We start from the raw sequence: 17,167 nt of genomic DNA on the forward strand, positions 1-17,167 counted from the left end.
GTTATTAATTTAATGACTATTCTTTCTTTGATAAAGAGGGGAGAACTAATAACTATTGGGTAATTCTAATTTATCTAACTTCCATAATAGCTAAATCAAACTCATTTGGAAATTTTAAACTGAGAAAAATTTATATGGGTAATAGAAAAGACCATAACAGCTTGAAGAGGTTTAGAAAAAGTTGCAAGAATTGCAGACCTTCCTGAAAGGCATCTTACAATGTGAAATGAATGAGGGTAGATGTTCCTATAATTGGTTATTGTATATCACAATTACAGTTGAAGATAATAAGCCAGGAATTCAGAATTTAAAGGTCTTAGGACATAGTACCTGACCCTTACTAGGCATACAGTAAACAGTTGTTGAACGGATATTACAGAATGAACTCAAATTACTGCCACAGAGGGAAACAGGCTCAAATGTCTTTTTTTGCACATTTTTATTTCCATTTTTCTACCTGAAATGCATGTTGCTAACATCACCAATGAGTATGAAATGAATGAATCAGATTTAGCTTCATCACATTTCAGATATAAAAGATTATCTTGAAAGACGACTATAACCAATTTCTCTTGACTTCCTCAAGCCATGCACTCAGCTTCTGTTCTGTGGTTCTATTTCTAGTGTCAGCGTCGTTTGTCTTTTCCTGGTAACCCTTAAAAAAAAAAAAAAAAAAACTTGATCTTCATTCTTTCAATTGCTTAAAATACGTTGTCCACTTTTAGCCTCATTAAAGGGCATGCATACTTGGGAAATTTTACCAAATGACCTAAGATGTGTTCCTTTGTTTTTAACTATACACTTTTTAGGAAAAAAAATAAGTGATTTTACCCCAAATCCCATCTCTCTTCTTTCTTTTTCTCGATGGTCAGCATGCAGGAGGTTCAGAATCTCTGGAGTCTGAATGGTCACTCCTCCCAGACCTGCGTTGTCAATATGGAAATACTCGTGGATACTCATTAACCCCCTGACTCTTCTCAGTTCAGCAGTTTCACTCTTCCATGTGCTGCTGTGAATCCATGTCATCCTTCCTGCTCAATCTGATATTGGAGACTGGCCCAAGAGGAAACAAAACAAGAGGAATGAAAAACCAAATTGGGTGTCAGGCATCCTTGTCAGTGCCTCTGAGCCAGAGGATAACACCAGGGAAACCAGAGGTGACAATTTTGTGCCCTGGTTTCTGCCCTGCTATGATGCAGATAATATTAGCCTGGTGAGTGGCTGGTGAACATCAGGTGAAAGTTTCTGTAAATCATGGCCACGGGACTTGTATTGTTTTAACTCAATCCCCTGTTGAATTAGAAGCAAAATCCATTGAGGGGAGCAATGACTTTATTTCAAAGGGGGACCTCGGGTTGATCAGTTGTATTTCCAAGCCTGAAACGAAGACCACTCAAGCCTGTCTTTGCCCAAGCTTTTGGTGGGGGCGAAGAGTGCCCCAAAGTTCTAATTTTCAGCCGGTATCTCAAAGGTAATGTCTAGAAATCAATTTTCTGCTTGTCCTCTTGTTTAGTCAAGGGGAAAAACTTGCTGCTCATGAAGGTTTGAGGGCCTGACACCACTTCAAGAGAACTCTCCAAGATCACAGGTTAAGGTAACTTCTGCGTAAGCTCACCCTCCCCACCCTGCAGAAAGCCTTAACCTTGACCTAGAGGGGATTTCCTTTCCAGAGGAGAGCAAGGAAATTCCGTTTCCATGTTAACAGAGGGAGGTCTCCCCCTGTCACTGCCTGCCGCTGTTAGCTCTGTGGGCTCTGGGAGCCCAATTATGCGTGGAGGCATTAAAAAAGGAGCCAGTGTTCAAACTGGCGTGCAGAAGACATGGACACAGATCCTGTCAACAACTAATGGAACGGGCTGGCGTGTTGGCATACACATTGGTGGTCTGGAAGATTACCTTTCAGAGTGGACTTACTGCGCAGTTGGAAATGAGCTGAAACCCCCATTTCTATACCTTTCCTGCTTGGATGGTTTGGATGCCATCGGCACAGGCAGCAGAGACAATAACAGCAGGTTAACTGTTCATGTAAGTGTAATAATAGTCTTTAACAGAAGAAGAGTAATTACCTTTGTCTAGTTTTCCCTGCTGTAAAAGTGTAATAAAATAGAGACCGGTGTCTACCGTGATATGCCCCATGCCTCTCTTCTGAAACACACGCCAATGACTCTGAAACATCCTTTGATCATAAGCTGAATTCACATCTTAATTTTGAAAAATCCATTACTGTTGGGTAGATTCCTCAAATGCATTTGACAGCTCTCAGGCCAGTGCTATTAGGCGAGAAATCTCAAAGCCATGGGAGATTTACAGCCTGGGAGATCATAGAGCATGAGTGGGTGCCGGCCCATCCCCCTTCGATTCTCCAGCATCACGATGACAGGAGGTATCTGTGCAGCAGGAGGAAGAGCCTGAGAGGGGTGGCTTCATTTGGAAATAGAATCCCCTGTTAGCAGCCGGAAGCAGTGGTGCTGAAAAGCAATCGCTGGTGTCAAGAACTTTCTTAGCTAAGCAGTGCAGCTGGCGGCAATAAATAGCATTCTAATAAAGGAGGATGTTCAATCCATGACATAAGTGCACACTGTTTCAACTACCAAACATAATTTATGAGACTGCATATGTCTGAAATGGATTTCCCCCCTATACATTTATAAATAAAAATGCAAAGATTTCAATAGGAAGGAAAGATCTGCATTTTAAATCAAAGTAAAATGGGACGATCAATGAGAAGTGCACTGTTTTTTTAAGTCCACCATGATCCATAACATTTTAAAGATGCTTTGGGTGTCACGCAGTACAATTACGTTCATTCCTAAAAAAGACGGATGCCGTTTTCTATGGTAGTGGATGCTGTATTTATGACAAGGGGTCTTAGAACTCGCCACCTCCTCCCAGAAGCTGCAAAAAGGCAAACGCTTAGGGTATCCTGGACCTCACTTTCAAAGATACGAGCACATGTTCTTACACGAGCCATTAATGAAATCCAGTCAATTTCACATAATCCTTAAAATGGTCCTGAAAATGATGAACCAGAAAAGCCACGTGTGCTATTAGTAAGGCTTAAACAACGGGGCTCATCTGACCTCTTAACTCATTGACTCTGCATGAGTAAATAAGTTATTAGTTTTGACATAACTAGTGGTTTATTTTGCCATCCACTGCTGTTCTTTGTTACATGTTCTATTCATACCACATGTTATTGCTCTTTATAATTATTGTGGAACATAGCAATTGCACAGACTGTATCATATCCCACTGGGATAAACATCGTGGATGAGGGACCAGAAGAACTCGCCTTTGACTTAAAGTTTATTCCTACTGCTTTCTTTACATGAGAAAGATTTTCACTGATGCCATTCACAAAACTAACTCTATGTTTTAATGACTATGGAGTCACTCTGAAAAGCACTTTAGCCAGGAACTCCAAAAGCCAATTTGTTTTCTACTGTGAGGTGTGTGTTCAAGCTTATGAAATGAATAGCTGGTTAATCTTTTAAGCTAGTACTCAAGATAAAAATCTGCTAAACCTGGAAGTAAAATACGGCATGCACACGGCTGTACTTTGAAATTAATTTTTCCATACTGTGCCTGTATAACTGTTTATTAACATCATATTTTTGCTTTACAAAGAAAGGGTATGGGAAGCGTAGGTGCCAGTGAACACCAGTATTTCCCTATCACTTTGTTGGCTTTGAAAATTCATTACTTGGTGGTAGAAAAGCCAAATTTCTATTCTTTCCAGGGTGGAAACATTAAAAATTAGGAGTTACAGCATTAAGATATACTGCTAAGTGGATTTTCTTCTTTTGTGTGTTTTAATTGTAAATGCAAACCCAGCATTAATATTATAGAGTCAAGAATAGAATAGAGTCAAGTACAGAATAATGTGAAAGTTCTGACATTGTCTACTTGGCAGAGAGGAAGCACTTGAGGTAATTAGAAGGCAGAGAGCTCCTAGAAGGGCTGTGCTTGCCTGCGTCCCCTGAACTGTTAAGAACTGGATGGTTTCAGCAATATATATGAACCTGATAAGGATTTGAATACAGTGGTTTCTGGGGGGGATTCTAGGCAGATGCCATGAGGATGTGCTTAAAAAAGTTGAACAGTAGTAATGAATTCCCTTAAATGTCTCTTAAAATGTATATGGATTCTCCAAGTCCATACTCTGATTTTCTGTGTGAGGCTGATAGCTATAAGTCAAAACAGGGGAAGGGACTTGGTCAAGATTTTAAATCACTTACATACATGTTCTTTCTCTAGGTCACCCACAGAGAAATCTGAAAGTTTATCTTACTTTTTAAGGAGGAATAAATGGGCATATGGCGACCATTAGTTATCTTAAAAAATAAGTTTTGGTCATGGCTGAATATTGCCTCCTTTATTCTGGAATCATTAGCTCAGGACTGAACTAACTTGACACACGTGTACAACATGAAAGGAAATGCTGACCAAAAAAATTCTCTGTTATGGTTCCATACAATAGGGACTAGAACACACCTTTGCTGTTGATTGCGGGTGGGACCTGGACAATTTTAAGTGCAGCAGTGGAGTTTTAAGTGGTACCACTCTGATTCCCACATAAAATTCCACCATGCAAATTGAGGTTGTAGAATCATCTGAAGTTCCTTTTGAAAAAGAGAATTTAGTGACAATTTTCTCAATGGAGTCTTTTATCGATAATCTTCAATAGTCTCTCTTTTAACAGAAGAACATGTGCTTTCTACTGTTAATAAAATTTTTCTGGTGGTTTATGAGGTAACAATGGAAAATTTTGAGGGACATATTCAACTAAAAGCAGTAATGCCCAACTCTGGATTGCCCAGCCCAACCTCTCTCTTGAATGCTAGATGCGTATTTTTTTTTTTGATTCATAATTTTTTCTTTTAAAATTAAAGTATAGTTGGTTTACAATGTGTTAATTTCTGGTATACAGCATAGTGATTCAGTTATACATATATATATTTTTCCTTTTCATATTCTTTTTCATTATAGGCTATTACAAGATATTGAATATAGTTCCCTGTGCAATACAGTAGGACCTTGTTGTTCATCTATTTTATATATAGAAGTTAGTATCTGCAAATCCCAAACTCCCAATTTATCCCTTCCTACCCCCTTTCCCTGGGTAACCTTAAGTTTGTAGTCTATATCTGTGAGTCTATTTCTCTTTTGTAAATAAGTTCATTTGTGTCATTCTTATAGATTCCACATGTAAGTGATATCATGTGGTATTTTTTTCTTTCTCTTTCTGGCTTACTTTACTTGGTATGACAATCTCCAGGTCCATCCAGGTTGATGCAAATGGCATTATTTTATTCTTTTTTATGGCTGAGTAGTATTCTATTATATATAGAATATATATCTTTATATATATTCTTTATCCAGTCATCTTCTTTATCCAGTCATCTTTCAATGGACATTTAGGTTGCTTCCATGTCCTGGCTGCTGTAAATAGTGCTGCTATAAACACTGGGGTGCATGTATCTTGAAGCACCTTTATTATGGTATGATTCCTGTACAGTAAACTATGCATAGTTCAGATGTACAATTTGATGAATTTTGATAGACGTATACATCAATGAATGTATACCACCACCACTATCAGGATAGCTAACATTTCCATCACCCCCCGAGAGGTCAAGCTCATTTTAAATATGAACATTGTTTTTACATACTTATTTTCATTTTGATAATGACACATAACTCACTTTAATTTACCTTTACTTCCACGAAGTTTCTAAACAACATCTCTATTAAAAGTGTCAAATAAATACTTCAAATATGAATGTCACTATTGATGAGAAGCACATGGACATAAGAGATGGCGTTATTAGAGCACTATTAAGGAGAGTCTGCTTTTCGCCTTACACTTCTGTGACCAGAAGTCAACTCTAAGGAGGTTCTATTTACGTACAATAGAAATGAACTGATTTAAGGTGTAAAGTTCACTGAATTCTGGCCAATGGATCTCCATGTAATTATCAGCACAATTAAAATACAAAACATTTTCAATATCCCCAAGGTTTCCTTGTGCCCCTTCTCAACCAATCTCCTGGCCCCCATCAGCCCCAGGGAACTGTTGATCTACTTCTGTTCCCAAAGATGAGATTTAACTTTTTTTTAGAGTTTCATATTAATGGATTCATCTGGCTTCTGTCTGAGCATTACCTTTTTAAGATACATGCATGATGTTACATGCATCAGGACTACATTCTTTTTTATTGCTGATTAATATTCCATTTTATAGATACACAGAAATTTATCCATTCACCTGTTGATGGACATTTGGGTTGTCCTCAGCTTCTGGCTATTATAAACAAAATTCCTATAAATATTCATGTATAGTCTTTGTGTTGACATGTTTTCATTTCTCTTGGATAAACACTCAAGCATGGAATTGCTGGATCATTGGGCAGTATGTTTAACATTTAAAGAAATTACTGGGGGGAGGATATAGCTCAGTGATAGAGCACATGCTAAGCATGCACGAGGTTCTGGGTTCAATCCCCGGTACTGCCATTAAAATAAATAAATAAATAAACCTAGTTGCCTCCCCCTCAAAAATACTGAGAATTTAAAAAGAAAAAAAATTTTAAAAAGAGAAAAAAAAAAAGTGCTAAATTGTGCCAAAGTGGTTCTCATCAAACCTTGATTCTGTGTCTTTAAAATTTTGGCTGTTTTAATGGGTGTGTATATTTAATGATTTTACTATGCATTTTCCTAATGACTAATGATATTGAATATCTTTCCTTGTGCTTATTGGCCATTTGCATATCTTTTTTTGTGAAATGTTTTTTGCTTATTTTAAAAATTAGATAGCTTATTTTATTGTTGAGTTGTAAGAGTTTTTTATGTAACCTGGATACAAGCCTTTAATAGAAATACATTCTGTAAATATTTTCTCCTGGTCTGCGGCTTGCCTTTTCATTTTCTTGGTGGTGTCTTTCAAAGAACAGAGATTTTAAATTTTGATAAAGTCCAATTTATCATTTCTCTCAGGACTCATACTTTTTGTGTCCTGTCTAAGGAATCTTTGCTAAGGTCTCACTTTTTTTTTTTATTTTTAAAAGTAATTATATGGTTTTATAGTTTATGTTTAGGTCTCTGGTCCATTTTGAGCTAATTTTTTGCATATGATGTAAGGTTGGGGTGTGGATTCATTTCTTTTTCCTTATGAATACATAGTCATTCCATTATCATTTTTTGAAATATCTTTGTTTTCTCCGTGAATTACTTTACCATCTTTGTCAAAAATCAATTGACATATATGTGTAGGTCTGTTTCATTGATCTATATGTCTATTTAGCACACTGTCGACAGATTTCCGGAGCTCATATTAAGTCTTGAAATTAGGTAGAACAGTCCCTCAATTCTGTTTTTCTTTTTCAAAATTGTCTTGAATGTCCTAAGTTCCTTGCATTTCTTTATAATTTTCAGAATCAACACATCAATTTCTTTAAAAAAAAATAATGCTGAGATTTTGCTTAAGGCTGCATTGACTCTCTAGCTAAATTTAGTGAGACATGACATCTTCACAAGAGTAGGTCTTTTGATCCAGGAACCTGATAGCTCATTTATTTCAGCCTTCTATATTTATCTCAGTAGCAATGTGCACATTTTCAAATAGTTTTGTTAGAATTTATTTCTCAAAGAGGAACCCTAATTCTTCCCTTTGTGGTTTGGGTCTTGTCATACTCTGAGAGGACAATATATGGACTATTGAAAAACAAAGCAGAACCAAGAAAAATCAAACCATTTTGATATTGAGCATAAATAATTTCTCTCCTTCCATGCTACAATCATGTCCATAGAGTAAAACTGGATTCTTATGTAATGCAGATGGAGATCAGTTAAAGAGAAAACTTATTTCTTTACGGTATGAGAAAAAATGACACTGGCAGTTCACAGACATATAAATAAATAACTCCAGGCCTCTAAATTTTAACATTATAGGTAGGCATTTAGTGGATGTGAAGATATGTACCTTTCATTTGAACTGTGTATGTCATGAACATATCCTTAAACAACCTAGCTGGAAGAGAACTGCCCCTTTTCAGGTTTTTGCTTTCCTCCTTTGGTAATGTCATGGGTCCAAGGCCACATGATAACGACTGAAGACTTTATGTGCTGGTTGTATGCTAAGATTATATATGGCCTTAGGTTATAGGAGATTATAGATGGAAAGTTCCCAGAGCAGACTGCAGAGTTTAGACTGAGAGTTTGTATCTATATCTTATGTCTAGGCTATAGATTACAGTAGATTCACCCAGGATGTTTTCTGTTTGGCCTAACTTAGATTTACTTAGATTTCATGACTTTGTAAATGTCAGGGAAAAGTACAGTCCACAATCCTTTATCTGTAGTTCTGAAAAAACCTCCAATTTTTAAAAAATTGAAGTATAGTCAGTTGCAGCATGTCAATTTCTGGTGTACAGCACAATGTCCCAGTCATGTATGTATAAACATATAATCATTTTTATATTCTTTTTCATTAAAGGTTATTACAAGATGTTGAATCTAGTTCCCTGTGCTGTACAGAAGAAATTTGTTTTTTGTCTATTTTTATACATAGTGGTTAACATTTGCAAGTCTCAAACTCCCCAATATATCCCTTGCCACCTTCTTTCCCCTGGTAAGAGTCCCACCATACTACTTTTTACTACGTCTGTGAGTCTGTTTCTGTTTCGTAGATGAGTTCATTAGTGTCCTCTTTCAGAAACCTCCAAAATTTTTAAAAATAACATTTGGTAGCAAAACCTGATCTGAACTAAACTTATTTAGTGCCGAAATCTGACCTTACCTGACATGAGGCTTTTTTGTCTTTTCCATCATTTAGTATGAATTAAAAAAAAAATTCACTACAGAAATGTTTATGCATTTGATAACGGGCTGCTGTTGCATGGCCTGCTGGGGATGTTACATAATACGTGGTGTGTTACACATATCATTATCTTAGTTTTCTAAAATCTGAAAAATTCTGAATTCTGAAATACACTGGGGCCCAAAGGATTTAGACAAGTGTTTTGGACTGTGTATCTGATTTCTTGTGTATCTTGCTGTTATGCAGACAAGCTGTGGTGAGTCTGCAGAATTCATTTCTTTAGGGGAGTCACACCTGATTTGTAAGCAGCCATGACAGCTGGACTGCAGAGTTCCCGCATCCTCGCCAGCCCAGACTCCATTCTGCCTTTCTAATAGCACCTGGATCCTTGAGGGGAATGACCTCTTCTCTGCTGGGGGAGCTAACTCTGGTGTCTCCTCGCAATATACAAGCTGAAGGGGACAGAGCCTCCCTTTTCCTGCTCCAATGCCGTCAAGTATTGGGTATGTGTGATCCAAACTTGGTGGGCCAGTCAGATGCAACAATGCGGCGCCCGAGGGAAGACTCACACAGGCACCACCAATCTCAGCAGCAAATGCCAACCAACACGTTCCTGTACCCTAGCCTTCTGGACTTACTATTTTCAGCCTTGTCCCCAGCACTCGGTACCTGCGAGTGTGACCTTATTTGGAAATTGGTTCTTTGCAGATATAAGCAAGTTAAGAGCATTGTGAATTAGGGTGGACCCTAACCCAATTGCTGGCATTGTTATAAGAAGAGACACACAAACTCACAGTGAGAAGGCCATGTGACAAGAGAGGCAGGAATTGGAGTGATTCATCCACAATCCAAAGAACCAAGGATGCTGGGAACCACCGAAGCCAGAAGAGGCGAGGAAAGATTCTTCCCCAGAGCCCTCAGAGAGAGCATGGCCCTGCTGACACCTTGAGTTTAAACTTTTAGCTTTCAGAACTGTGAGGGAATACATTCCTGTTGCTTTAAGCCATGTAGTTCGTAGTATTTTGTTACAGCATTCTTTGGAAGCTAACACACTGTCAAAAGATTCTCTTTTGGTTAAGTCAACAGTATTTGTTTCTCTTGTTTTCAACTAGGCATTCTAACTAATACATCAAGGAATAATCTACACATGTTTGTGTGAAACATGTATGTTATAAATTTTTAAAAAATTCTAAGCAGGAGTTTATTTAGATAAAAAAGTTAAATTTTCCTTTCTGAAGTATTACAAGTACCAAGGTTAAAAGAAAAAAAGAGGAATTAAAAGTTCAGAAATTCAGATACAGACTACAGGGCCACCAAAATTCTGAAGTTTCCAAAATAAAATATTTTGTTGCTCACAGCAACAAATTAGTGAATAGCCAATTAGGGGACTGCCTTTAAATATATCAAAATAGGCTGTCCTTTACATAAGAGAAAGTCTTTCTGTTATGATTGCTTTCCAAGATATATTACATTATGATAAACGATCATGTACATTGTTTTGACAATTGGAGATTTTATGAATGAGAAACTGATTTGCCTGCAGTGGTGAACTGAATTGTGAAAAAAGCATTAGCAGTGACGATATCATTTAAAATTTGTTTAAGAATTGTGTTACAGTTTTGCTTTCTTTTTAATCAGGGGCAAAAAAAGCAGCCAAAAGGCATTTATTCTGCAGTAATAAGCATCTGACAAGTCTCATTAGAAGAACTCACTCACAAATCCAAAGGTATAGGCTGGTTTGTTTCTGCTGAATCATGTTTACCTGACCTCTCAGCTATAGTAGAGAGGTACCCTACTTGTGTGTTTAACCCTGTGCATGGGGGAATGTCACCAGCTTTTGCTATTTATTCCCAGGTTCTTCAAGTGAAAGTGATGATTCTCACCAGTTTAAAGGGGTTGTGTAGTAATCGGGGCCCTGGGCTAAAGGATCTGTGTGTCAGGCATAAAACGCTGCCTTGATTTGTAGGAAATAAAACTCAAGGTGAAAGAGAAATTATGACCATTTTCCTCCATTCATGCCTGGCAAAACAAAACAAAACAAAAACCAAACTGAAACAAAAACCCAACAGCTCTAATAAACTGTTGAAGAATAAAGAAGGTGTCCAAGGTGAAGAAATATTACTAACAGGCATGGTAAGATTCATACCATAATCTCCAGGGAGTTCTGTTGGGGCTTGAAAATGCAACTTTGCATGTTAGGGTGTCCCATGGGGAGGCTGGCTGGCTGCTTGCCAGAGAGTCTTATAGTTTGGCCCTTCCCTTGATGACTTTAAAGTAGAGCCCTCGGATTTGCAGGCTGTGAAATCTGATGTATTCAGTACGCTGAGATGGAGCTTTTCTTTGTGGAGAGACTCACATGAACCCAGCTCATGTGAGCCCGATGTGTAAACCAGAATGCCAATTTATTTCATTAAAATATAAAGTATAATCATGAGGAGACCAGTCATGTTGGTTTCCTCACCAGCAAAGAGAAATCTAAGTGAGAATCCAAATTATAATGAGAAAGATGCTAATAAGTATGGAATCAGAACACGAGAGATGAGCTGTGCCTTGCTAACCTGAGGCACCCATCTCCCCAAACAGAGACAAACACCAGCACCCAACGGGCTGACTCTGGGAAGCTGGCCGTCTAGCCCTTGGCAGTGCTGGGCACCCTCTGCCAGCTGCTCTACTTCTGACTCCCCATTCTCCAACTTCCAATCTGACCGCTCTCCTTCTGAACGGCTGCTTCCTTCTATAGACGCCTCCTTTTCTAGCAGCTTTTGACATATGTTCACCAGCCTGATCTTTAGACTGGAAGAATCTTCTAGTCATCGAGTAACAGACTATTTACCTACAAATTGATCTCGTATCATGTAATAGTTAAGAGATCCCAACTTAACACATTCTGGCTTGGAGGAAATCTTGCTTTTGCCCTGGGTACCACCCACAGGCACTATGATCCTGAGAACGTCTCCACCTCTCCTCATTACATGCAAGAGAACGAGACTATGCACGTAACTAGGAGTTACTTGAGAACTGAGAGTAAGTCTTCCTTATGTGTACTTGGCCCCTGGTGAATGTTTGTTGAGTGAATGCGTGTGAGGGATGAGTGCTGCTGTTGATCTGACTTGAACTTGACTTGCCATGAAGTAGCAGAGTGAGTGCATTGATCCACAGAGGTTTTCCTGCCCACCACTTTCTGGTAATTAGGGATACTTTTAAAAATGAAATCAATTCTTTGCTAATGAGTAACGTTTTGAGCTCCAATTGTGCCATACATACATAGTTCATGGTGAAGAAGTGCATGGACCTTTTGAGTTTGCTATTTCATTTGAATGATTTAAACTGTATTCGTTTTTTCTGGCAATTTAGGCAAAAATATAGGATGCTGCTTCTGAAGATGATGGTTAATAATTGCACCTATCAGTCAATATCACACTTTATCCTGCTGTTGTCCTTCACTGGAGAATGATCTTACCTGTCTCCCTAAGGTGTCGGTTCATTAATCGACACATTTATTGAGTGTCTTTTATGTGCACTGTGGTAATTATAGTGGGTGATACAAACAATTATCGTATCTTCTCCACATTGGGACATCTTCCATATGAGTTGGAAAGCTAACAGCTATATAATAAGTTAGCTACCATTACAAGACAGTACTGAGAAATACAAAACAGGTGGGAGAGGCCTCAAAGACCATAAGCATTTATACATAACTACCCTCCAGTGGGGAGGCTGGAGAATTTTTCAGGAGTTTCATGAAAACTCTGTTTTCTTCTCATCTTGACTTTCTCTTATCCACGAAGAGAAAAAGAATTTAATTATCTTATGTTCAAAGTTATTTTATTTTCTTGGATTATATAGTATAGTGTAAGTTTTTGAGCCAAGTGTAATAGCAAGGCCAACTTCTCTACCCACACTCTCTTTTTCGGACTTTACACACTAAGGACTTTCAGGTTCATCTCTCCAGCACTGTCTTCCCTTTGACCTTCAGACATAATGTTCAACTGTCACCTGCACTTGGTTGGTTATACTAGGCATCTCAAACCTAACACATCCAAGTAAGAACTCTAGATTTCTACTTCACCATTATCACCAACCCCAAGCTTCCTCAGCTCTGTGAATAGTACCACCACTCGATCAAGTCAAAAACCTAGAAGTCATTCCTGAGTTCTTCTTCCTCCTCACCTGTCCCATCTATCCACAAGTCCTCTAGTTTCTAGCTCCAAATATATCCCTTCTCTGTCCACTTCTACCACTCTAGTCCCAGCTCCCATCATTTCTTGCCTGGTCTTTTTTATTTTCTTTTAACCTCTCAATTTTTAAAAATTGTGGTAAATGTACATTCATTTTTACCATTTCAACTACTTTCAAGTGTACAGTTTAGTGGCATTAAGTCTGTTCACCTTATTGTGCAACCATCACCACCATCCATCTCCAGAACTTTTCCATCTTTCCAAACTGAGCCCCTGCACCCATTAAATAATAACTTTCCATTTCTCCTTCCCACAGCTCCAGGTAACTACCATTCTACTTTCTGTCTCTATGAGTTTGACTATTCTAGGTTCCTCATATAAGTGGAATCCTACAACATTTTTCCTTTTGTGACTGTCTTATTTCACTTAGCATAATATCCTCAAAATTATCCAGGTCATAGCATGTGTCAGAACTTCCTTCCTTTATAAGGACTGAATAATATTCCACGGTGTATCTACCACATTTTGCTTATCCATTGAGGGACACCTGGGTTGCTTTTACCTTTTTTTTTTTAATTGAGGTATAGTTGATTTACAATGTTGTGTTAATTACTGGTGTACAGCATAGTGATTCAGTTATACAAATACATATATATTCTTTTTCATGATAGGTTATTACAACTCATTGTACATAGTTCCCTGTGCTATGCAGTAAGTCTTTATTGTTTATCTATTCTGTGTATAGTGGTTTGTATCCACCTTTTGAATATTGTAAATAATGCTGCTTTTTGCCTGATCTTTGCTTCCTCTGTTCCCACCTAAAATCTGTTTGCCTAATAGCAGCCAGCATGATCTTTTAAAGATGGAAATCAGACCATGTCACTTTGCTGCTTAATCTCTTCAAACGGCTTTTAATTACACCCAGTGAAATCTGAACACATCACCACATGGTCTGGTCACTGTCTACGTACCTCCCTCTCCTTCTCTGCTCCCTATATCCAGTCACAGGCCTACTTGTCATTCTCAAATAGGACAGGCTGTTCGTGTCTTGGGGCCTTCCCCCATGGTGTCCCTCCGCCTGGAATGCCCAGTCCCAGAGTTTTGCAGAAATGGTTCCTTCTTCTCACCCAGGTCTTTGCTGTATGTCACCTGCTTTGGGCACCTAAAGTGCCCCCTCTCCCAACCATGTTGCTATGTCTTCCATCTCCCTGTTCTCTTTTCTCCATAGCACTGATCACTATTGAAAATTAGCATGTTCATTTATTGGTTTACTTGTTTATTTTCTGTCTCCCCATTTGAGTATGTGCCACTGCTGACCTGTGGACAGGATAGGTAACCTCCAGTGTGATCTGATGAATTGAAAAGCAGCAAATTTAACAATGACAGAGTCAGTTGGCTGCTTCTTTTCAATCTTCTGTGGTGTGGCATAGTAATTTTCCAAATGCAGTACCAAGGCATTTGCAAAAGGGCACACCATACTTCAATTATTGAATGCTTTCTATGATTATGGTGCCTAGACTACAATCATATATTACTGCCAGATGGAGACCAAACATCTGAAAAGTGAGTATGTCCCTTGGAAGTACTTAAAACATAACAGATCAATATATTTGGAGAAATCGGTCAAAATCAGTGTGTAATTTGTACTGAATGACTGTGGACACTCATAGGTGGTACCTATAGTGGTAACCTTGCTGTTACTGCTGTCAGGAAAAAAACTGTGCACACACTTAAACTGTGTACGTATGTTTACTTATTGCTTGTATGCACAGTAAAATATTGAATAATATTGGTAAAATTAGTAAGTACTATTAAATATTAGTAAAATTAAGTTTTTCTTTTCCATAAGTGAAAGACAGAGGTTCCACAATACTTTCCCTCCACATCCTCTGGGCTAAATGCCTCCCACTCTTGAGTCTATTGGCCTAATCATGGACCACGACTTGTGTCAACAGCAAAGCTCTCCTTACTGTCACTGATCAATCTTCCATCAGTACATTTCATGGGGGGGCGGGTAGGTCAGTTTGGCTGCTGGTGTCCCTCCTTGAAAAGCAGGGAAAGCCCTGGTCTCTGGTGTGCTCTACTACTTTCTTTGTTGACTAAAGTTATTAATATTCTAGACTTAATTTTCTTCATATCCTCCTGCTGGATATAACAGCCTTTGCCCCTCCCTCCCTCTTCCATCCTTCCTTTATTCCTTTCTTTCTCTTTCTTCCATTGAAGAAGACTTGGTTTCCTTTCCTTTTTTTTTTTTTTTTTAGTTGAGGTATGGTTGATTTACAATATTATATAAGCTTCAGAGGCTTGGTTTTCCAGTACGACACTAGGCAAGATTTTTATACAGTCTATCAGTGATTCAGATATACTTTCACTGGGTAATATCCAGTTCATACTTTACCATACTTATACTTTATGTCGAGAAATTAAAACTAATGGCTTTCAGCAAAGAATGTTTTATATCGAAGAGACTAGTTGAAAGAGATGTATGATACTTTTGCCCATTGTTTATAAAGTTGTCCTAATAAATGATTAGCTTTGAGAAATAGAGAAGAATAAAGGGCGTCTTCTTTTTATTGAAGTGTACCATATGTTGCCAAGGTTTGGTGAAAGGCACTGGGGGATGTCTGGGATAGCAAACGTCATTTGCTTAATGAATTGACTTTCCAGATATATTCTTCGTCTAACACCAGTTGAATTATCACCCTGTGTGCAGATTGTCTAAACAGTTCCACCAAATTGAAAATTTCCTTTTTCCTTGAGTTTTATAAAAGGGTCCTGCCATTTAAGCAAAGCTGCCTTCATGGGAGGCCAGGTCTATTTGTGGCTTTGTCTCTTGTTAGCGTGTGACCTCCAGCAGGTCACTTCACCTTTCTGGCTGTTTTCTTATCTACTGAGCAGACACAGTAATTCCTGTTCCCCTAGACATTTTAGGAAGTGCCTTTGCTCTGTAGGAAGATGCATGGAAATGACTGTAGAAGTGAAGAGATTTTGCCATAACAGTTGCTCACATGTGAAGAATTGCAATGCAAATTAATTTCACATTTTAAAAGCTCATTTTCTTTGTTTATCTACTGTCATTTTTATCCCTATTTTCAAATGAACTTTTAATTTTCTCATAGTTTCAGATTCATAGGAAAATTGTAAAGATAGTACAGAGTTTCCCATGTCCAGTGTCCTCTTTCGTCAACATTTAAAATTAGTATTTTGTCCCTATTTTTAATCAAAGAAAGAAAGGAAGGAAGACTTTATTATGTCACATAACAGGAGGTGTGGAGGTAGGGCAGTTACAGGATCAATTCAGGGACTCGGTGACATCATCAGTCAGGCTTTTTCCATGTTTCCGCCTCTTCATCCTTAGGGAATTGCCTTGTCTGCAGTCAAGCGATGTTCCTGGTTGCCAGATGGCTGTAGCAGTTCACGCATCTCATCCAGATACAACCACAACCAACAGAGGAGGGACTGTTTCTTCTTTTGTGATTCTTGATCAGCAAGGGAGGCCTTTTCCAGAAGCCCTTCAGCAAACTTTCTCTCAATCCTCTTTGGTCCAGTTGCGTCATATGCTCATGCCTACACCAGCCACTGGTAAGAGCAGGGAGGTGCCATGGGTGGCTCAGAGCAATCATGATGTGCCTCTTGGGGCTGGCGCTGGGGTTTTCTTCCTCCGATGAAGTACACAGCCATTAGGGGACAGTGGACACCTGAACAAAAGTAATGTTAGGGTAGAAAGGAGGTGTGGTGGTGGTGGTGGTGGTGATTGCAATTAACAAAGGCAACTACAACAGATATTACTGCACTTGCATAATAATGAGGAGTAGAAGGAATTTCAATAATAAAATAATTAACACTTATTATTTCCTTATTACATACCAGGCATTATTCTAAGGTGGAAATGGCATTCTGTATGTAATATCATCAAGGCATTTTCTAACATACTTTGAAGTAATGTAGATTTGAGGATCAAATATTGGCATTAGGGGACTTTAAAATTTACAAAACTGACTATTTTACAGATTCTGAGGCAATATATGCCAAATAAATAAGTTGAGTTGTACTGAATGTATATTTTGTCTAAAGCTATGAAGCAAGATACATTTTTTGCTTCTTTTTGCTTGAATATGATTTACTTTTCTAAACTTTGACTTTAAACTCAAGTAGAGTTTACATAGTTATG

General features: G+C 38.2%; 1 protein-coding gene across 1 annotated transcript in view; it reads right to left on the reverse strand.

The window, feature by feature from the left end:
• Nucleotides 1–391: 391 nt before the first annotated feature.
• Nucleotides 392–17,167, reverse strand: part of CDIN1 (CDAN1 interacting nuclease 1) — a 224,503-nt gene continuing 207,727 nt past the window's right edge. The window contains exons 14-15 of the transcript XR_837230.3: nt 832–1,053; nt 392–655 (exon numbers count right to left, since the gene is read on the reverse strand). The gene's annotated coding sequence lies outside the window, so the exon portion shown is untranslated. The remainder of the gene's footprint in view (nt 656–831; nt 1,054–17,167) is intronic.

The sequence above is a fragment of the Camelus dromedarius genome, chromosome 5 (assembly GCF_036321535.1).
Source record: "Camelus dromedarius isolate mCamDro1 chromosome 5, mCamDro1.pat, whole genome shotgun sequence".
Classification (NCBI taxonomy): domain Eukaryota; kingdom Metazoa; phylum Chordata; class Mammalia; order Artiodactyla; family Camelidae; genus Camelus; species Camelus dromedarius.